This window comes from Rhinopithecus bieti, unplaced genomic scaffold, assembly GCF_001698545.2.
Source record: "Rhinopithecus bieti isolate Rb0 unplaced genomic scaffold, ASM169854v2 scaffold_53, whole genome shotgun sequence".
Taxonomy (NCBI): domain Eukaryota; kingdom Metazoa; phylum Chordata; class Mammalia; order Primates; family Cercopithecidae; genus Rhinopithecus; species Rhinopithecus bieti.
This window is the reverse complement of record NW_016803161.1, coordinates 770449-777317: the sequence shown is the minus strand read 5'-3', so window position 1 is coordinate 777317 and position 6869 is coordinate 770449.

Here is a 6869-nt window from a genome sequence, read left to right as displayed (position 1 = left end):
TATATATGTATATATTACATATATATGTAAAAATTACGTTGAAATATGTAAAAATGCATAAACTGTATACCAAACTTTTTAAAGTCAGTTTTACCATATAATGTTTTTAGTTTAAAAATTAGAAAAAACATGAAGAGGAAAAGGCATCAATGGATTAAATTTAAAAAATGGCAACAAAAGGCAACATGTGACTCTTATTTGGATCTTAAGCACAAAACTGTGGGAGAGAAAAGCATGAGGTAGTTTAAAAATTTTGAACAATAATTGGTTATTTGATGATATTAAATGTTAAAAAATTTTAGTAATAATATTTTAAAAGTATAGTTGTATTGTTTTAAGAAGTCCTTTTAGAGATGTACGGTGAAATATTTATAAAAGAAAATATATATTTTAGATTTGCTTCAAAATAATTCAGTGCAGGGGGGAAGTTTGAGGTATAGATTAAACAAAATTACCTATGAGTTGATGACTGCTGAAGGTAGCTGATAAGTCGGTTGGGAATCATTGTATTATTTTTCTCTACTTTGTACATCTGTTAAATTTTCCATAATCAAAAGTTAAAGAATAAACATTTAAAAAAATTAAAAACATATTTACAGTAGCATCAAAAATATGAAATACCTTGAAATAAATCTAGCAAAAAATGTGTCAAACCTGTGTATTAAATATTATTGTAAAACATTAAAACAATCAAAATGTGAAGAGAACTATAGATGTTTATAATTGAAGACTTAGTATTGTTGATATCAATTTTACCCAAATTGAATTGTACAGTTAATACAATCCCAGTTAAAGTCCTTTTTTGTAAAAAGTTATAAGCTGAATCTAAATTTTATAAAGAATTGCTAGTGGTAAAAAACAGTGAAGAAAATGTTTTCAAAAGTATTTAATATTGGAGGATTTACACTATTAAATATCAAGAATTATAAAATTACAGTACTTAAGATAGTGAAAGATTTATGCAAGGATAGAAAAATATGCTAATGAAATAAACTAGAAAGTCTAGAAACACAGTCATACATGTATGGTCATCTGTTTTGATGAAATGACAGTGCCATATAGGGAAAACTTTGGGGTTTACAATAAAACAACTGGAGATTACATACATTATGTATATCTTATATCCTGTTTTGTACACTATAACAATAATTCAGGTGAAGTGCAGATCTTAATGTAAAAGGCAAAACAATAAAGCTTCTAGAGGAAAACATAATATTTTCAAGACCTTAGAGTAAGCAAAGATTTCTTAAACAGAGCACACAAAGCATGATCCTGAAGGAAAAGGTGGTAAATTGAATTATATTAAAATTAGGAACTTCAAAGGGATTGTAATATATAAAGAATTTCTACAAATTGATTTTAAAACTATAGACAATCAAATTTAGAAATGGGCAAAAGACTTGAATAGGTACTTTGCAAGAGAAGAAATTCAAATCTCTGATAAACAGAAAAAGATGTTCAACCTCATTAGCCATCAGGGAACATAGAAATACCCTAACAGAATCCTGTCTCTACTAAAAATACAAAAAATTAGCCGGGCGTGGAAATAAACCAAATGTTATCAACAATAAAATGGAGGCCTGGCCCCATGGCTCAGGCCTGTAACCCAAACACTTTGGGAAGCCATGGTGGGAGGATCACTTGAGGCTATAAATTGGAGACCAGCTTGGGCAAGATAGTGAGACCCCATCTCTACAAAAAAAGAAGCAAAAACAATAAAATGGATACATAAGTTTTGGTGTGTTCTCACAATGGAATACTCTTATAGAATAATGACAGTGATTAAACATAGACAAATCTCCAGCCACAAATAAAAGTGGTATGTTATTTCCATTTGTCTATTTTCCCCTGGGAAAACATTGTTTCCCTGCAGAGGACTTTCCTGTTAGTGACCCTGCTGGGTAAGCCTCCCAGGCTGAAGGCACCTCACCTATCTCAGCAGTTAGAACAAGCCCTTCAGTGTCCTCATAAATGTCCCCGGAGACCTGCGTCAGGGAGAGGCTGATACCCCAGGGCCTACTGGAGTCTGAGATCAGACCGTTAGGAAGCAGGCTCAAAGCATGAGATCCCGGTGACCGGCTGTGCATATGCCAGGTAGAGCTTAGTTGTCGCCGAGCGCCCGTAACCGCATCTAGAAGCCCGATCTGCTGAGGCCCTCAAAGCGGGAGCTGAGGCGGGGGATCCACAGGCAGGCACTGAGGACAAGGAGGACTTCCACGGGATTACGGCCGCCTACAGAAGAAGTGGATGCCCACCAGTAAAGACCAGGCCTGGAAGACTCTGAAGGAGCACTAGAGCATCCTGAAGTTGCTGGATGGGTATCCCGCAACCCCTGCCTCAGGCTGCCTGCTCTCTGGCCTGGAGAGGGGGAGATGAAGAGAGGAGGCAAGCCTGCTTCTTGGGGCTTTGCTAGAAGCCACAGCCTGCAGCTGCTCTGTCAAATGGCTACAGTCTCTAGAGGACTGAGATCCTTCTCTGAGGCCTTTTGGCCTGGCTCTGTGAAAACAGGACATGCAGTCCCTGCTGGGCTGGTGTTCAGTCTCTGCTTGGTCCCCAGTGTGTGAGTGGCTTCTTTTCTGGGCCTTTCTCTTCCTCCTCTTCACCATCCCCTAATCCCATAGCCCCACCACTCTCTTCCCTTCATGGAGTTCTGCTTTGTAATTTTGTAAAAACAAAACAAAACAACAACCAAAAAAACCACCTAAGATTTAAGCTAAATTAAAACAAAACAAACAAACAAAAAATAGCCTGCTGAAGGAGGGGATCTTGGTGATGCCAAATATGCTCCTGGGAACAAGACAGATCAGTGATTCGAAGCCTGGCTGAGCCACGACAGAGTAAGAAACACGGAGGCCTTCAACAGGTGTCTCAGAAACACTTAGGGCAGTCGCTAGAGATTAGATACCTGAAGTTAGGTGAGATAGGACTAGACAATTATAATTTGAGAAGTCAATAAATATGAAGCTTTAAAAATTCTTTAAAAATTCAGAAGAAATAGTAAATCTGCCTACATAATAATTATTATATCAAAGATATTTAAAAGAAAGTAAATGCCAGGAATACATCTCCTACTTTCTATGTATTCCCTTGACTGCATTATTTGTTCATTCTGCAATGGTCGAGAAATATGACTTTTTGTCATTGAGCATAAGAAGGAAGAAGACAGAGAGGAGGGAAGGAGAAGAAGAGCTCATTAGTGAAGAGGAGAGAATGCATCAGGGAAATGATGAAGAAAGGGGAAAGCTATGGCTGTACAGAGAGAAAACAGGAATTAAGGATGCTAAGTGCACAGCTTCCCTTCACCTGAGTGAACTAGTTGGTACTATTGAACATATATCCGGTACCTCATTCTTTGCAAGAAGTTCTGGAAGCTTCAGAAAGCTCCTCTAAAGGTAGTGTCAGAAAGGAGGAGCTGGAAAAATCATAGCAGTTTCCAAGTCATATCAAATAATTTTTTAAGCAACAAAAATGACTCTCTCTACTAGTAGATTGAATCAAATGAAAGCTACTTTGGAATAAATTTGATGTTGATCAATGGAGTATTGTTAACTCCAAAGATAACAACACTCTCCCTAGATGATCTTATACTTTTCATGCTTCAGTTGTCACATATGAGAAAAAGTTGAGTTTGTCATAATACTTTCAGGCCTGGAAACCTCTTAAGCCAGATCAACCTCAATAATTAAGTCAGTATCACCCAATCTGCATGCACAATCTGCATGTGGATATTTTTTTCAAGCTGATACATACTTTTTTTAATTTGAAAGCAGTCACTGTCTGTTAACTGACCAGATTACAACAATAATCATGGTAGATACCTTAGTTCATCTTTCTAATAAGCCTATTGATCTAGCCTTCCCTGTTGCTAGCATTTTCACCTACAAACGGGTGGCCTTTTTCTTTATTCTGTGGAAAAGATAACTTGAAGGGCATAAGCAGTTACTTGCTTTTTTGAAATGTTTTCCAGCTGTAGAGATCTCATGAATCAGATCCTCTATGCAGATGATACCAGATTTACCAAGAGATCAAGAAATCAAAGTGTTATCTATCAAGGCAATTCGCTTCTTACTGATTTTGCCGTAACCATGTTTATATATCAGTGTATTTTCTGACTTCAGGCTCCGGTACCCCCATGCAATATGTGGTTCTAAAGCCTCAGCATATTCATTGAGGCCTTGAGCGTAACAAAGTTTCTATTGAAAATCTGACAAAGGCAAAAGAGTTGCAACACCTTTTGGACTCACACCATTGATATCTCTGACCCTGATGACAAATGCCAATTTGGGTTCTGTCAGTACATAGCAGTTGCCAGGTTTTCTTGCCAGCCTAGCCTTTCGAATCTCAGTTATGGGCATCTGCCTATAGTCCTTGTGATAGTGCTTAGCTTTTTCATAGATAAGCTTCCTCCTTGCCTTTTGAAGTGTATTTTTTTTCTTAGGCATTTTGATCTTCAGCTCTGTGAAATTCTTTTGCTCTTTCCTGAAAGTTTCTGGCACAACAGAAACCTTCTTTTTCTTCTCTTCAGCACCCTTCAGGGTTCCAGCCAGAAAAGACATCGAACTGTTTTGTACTTCAGGATTTTAATTTCTTTTTGTTAATTATGCTTACATATCAGGAAGAAGAAAATAATTGCCTTTGCTGATACTTGCTTTCTGTTGGTACTGGTATTCTGTGGTATGATAGGAAGTGCACAGATTTATGAACTGATAGGCATATATTAAAGATATAACCCGGGCAACCTGCTCAGGTCCCCTTCCACGCTGTGGAAGCTTTGTTCTTTTACTCTTCACAATAAACCTTGCTATCGCTCAAAAACAAAAACAAAACAAAACAAAACGGTGTAACCCACACATTAACCAGCTGCATGGTCTGGGCAAGTCACTTCACATCACCTAGACTCCATTTACTTTTCTATAATATGAGTACATTGGTATAGATAGTATCTAAAGTTTTTTTTCTTCCAATTCATACATACAAAAGTTTTGATTTTGTAATTGCCAAATAATAGCAAAAATAATTGCTAAAACTTGATGTTTATGCAGTAGAAAAATCCCCCTCTTGCCACACACACACACACACACACACACACACACACACACACATATCCCTTTTGTGTGGTTGCTGGCAAGCTTTGATCCATAAGAACTGGATATGGCTATGGCCCCATGGCCTACAGCAGGAACAGAGAAGGAGTGGGGTTTGATGATTGTCTTGTCCATGAGTAAGTGTTAAATTCATTATTCTTATTGTTTTTTTTTTTCTATTTCTGGGGTCCTTAAAGTCTTTCCTCTTGAATTCTAAAAAGAATATATATGTAATATCAATTTTGGAATGTGTTAAAATAAACTTTGATACATACACTAGACAAACATGAAGCAAAATGGACTGTGGAGCCAAAATCTAAATGTAAACCCCAAAGCATAAAACTTCTGGAGAAAATATAGGAGAAAATCTTTGTGATCTTGAGTCAGGCAAAGATTATTTAGATAAGATACAAAAAGAATGATCTATGAAAGAAAAGAAAGGATAAATTGTATTTAACAAAAATTTAAAACTTCGGCATTTTGAAGACACTAAAAAAAAATTTAAAAAAAGCAACAAACTGGGAGAAATATTTGCAAAATTTCTCAGTAAAAGACCCCAAACCTCAGTAATTTAAAGAAACAAACAACTAATTAAAATGAGACATTCTTTAACAAATGCATAACCTCATTTGAATTTGGGAAAACTTTTTTTGTTAAATTGAGGGACCTTCTGCAGAATAACTGAAGTGCTATTTAAAACTGTGAAAATTATGAAAAACAAGGAAAGAATGAAGAGCTATTACATACTAAAAAATACTAAAGAGGAAAAAAATTAAATGCAATGTGGAATCCAAAATAGGATTCTGGAACAGATAAACAACATTCCAATAGGAAGATTAGAAAAGTTCAAATAAGGACTATAGCTTAGTTAATGATCCTGTACCAATAACGATTTCTTGTTCTAGATAATTATATTATTATGATTATGAAAGATGTTAATAGAACTGAGATCAAAGATAACAGAAAACTACTATTTTGCAACTTTTCTGTGGCTCAAAATTAAAATTTTAAATTCCAAAATGGGAAAAATTTAACCAAATACTTTACTAAAGAAGATATATAGATGGGAAAGGACTACACAAAAAGATGCTCAACATCGTTAGTCATGTGGGGAAGGACCTCACCAATATTACCACACACCTGTTAGAATGGCTGGAAAAAAAAATAACCTCACAATACCAAGTGTTAGTGAGAATGCATAGCAGCTGGAGCTCTCTTACATTCCTGGTTTGAACGACCAAATAGTACAGGTTCTTTGGAAAACTGTTGAGCTGTTTCTTATCCTATATCTTAGTCGGCTCAGGCTACAATAAAAGGATACTATAAACTGAGAGGCTTAAACAGTAGAATTTATTTCTCACAGTTCTAGAGGCTGGGAAGTCCAAGATCCAGGCACTGGCAGATCCAGTGTCTGGTGTCGGCCCACTTCATGGTTTCCTCTTGGGCATTTTCTTACTGTGTCCTCGCATGGTGGGGAGCAGAAAGAGACTATTTCTTTCATGTCTCTTCTTAATGGGCGGTAATCCATTCCTGAAGATTCTACCCTCATGACCTAATTACCTTACAAAGGCCCCACATCCCAATAGTGTCACATTGAGGATTCAGGCTTCAACTTATGAATTTTGGGGGAATGCAAACATTCAATTCACAGCACCATATGTTGCAACAATCATATACACACGAAAAAATGAAAATTTAAATTTATGCAAACTCCTGTAGACAAATGTTTATAGCAGCTTTATTCATAATTGCCAAAACTGGGGGGTGGGAAGAACCTAATACATT